Raw genomic sequence first — 616 nt, 5'->3', positions numbered from 1 at the left:
GGGGGGGGGGGAATGACTCCTCCCAGGCTTTTTTGGGCTCTCGCGTATGGCTTAGCAAAAAATGAGGCCCAAACCAGCCTGGGCACCGGGCTTTCAGGCCAGGCCCGTCGAGCAAGTCTGCCCATCCGCAACTTGGACTGGGATAAGTTCGACGGCCAAGCTAAATCACCTTGATAAAACGACAAGATGAAATGGCTACAAGAGCATTGTAGATTGTACATGTCATAGAATTAGAAGCTAGTGGCAGATTTACTATTATGCTTTCGAGAAAACTAATTCTTAACTGTGCAGCCTTGTGTGCTACAGAGTGCGTGCTTGTCGCTGCCATCTGATCTAATCAGGCGGAAGTGAGCACACACACGCATCGGTTGGTGGGGACTGGCCAATCTGTCCGTGGGGGTGCAAAAGTCACGATTGATGAGGGGAAAACGACAGGAGATGTGTTCACACCGAGTGAAAAGATCAGGCTGGCTCACATAATCCTGCCTTTTTTCTTTTCGAGGCATCTCCTTTCTCACACACACAGATACATCCAAGAAACCAGCAAGGGCAGCACAATGTGAAGGCTAGGAGGAGCAGGCTAAATAGTACTGTAAGACAGTAAAGTATGTACCCC

At 49.5% G+C, this 616-nt stretch overlaps 1 protein-coding gene across 1 annotated transcript in view; it reads right to left on the bottom strand.

The window, feature by feature from the left end:
* The window catches only part of LOC119334399 (myosin-8-like), a 24,782-nt gene that overhangs the window by 10,350 nt on the left and 13,816 nt on the right, over nucleotides 1–616 (bottom strand). The gene's annotated exons all lie outside the window — the stretch shown is intronic.

The sequence above is a fragment of the Triticum dicoccoides genome, chromosome 1B, assembly GCF_002162155.2.
Source record: "Triticum dicoccoides isolate Atlit2015 ecotype Zavitan chromosome 1B, WEW_v2.0, whole genome shotgun sequence".
Taxonomy (NCBI): domain Eukaryota; kingdom Viridiplantae; phylum Streptophyta; class Magnoliopsida; order Poales; family Poaceae; genus Triticum; species Triticum dicoccoides.
The sequence above is the reverse complement of the archived record's forward strand: the minus strand, read 5'-3'. Positions and strand labels throughout refer to the sequence as shown.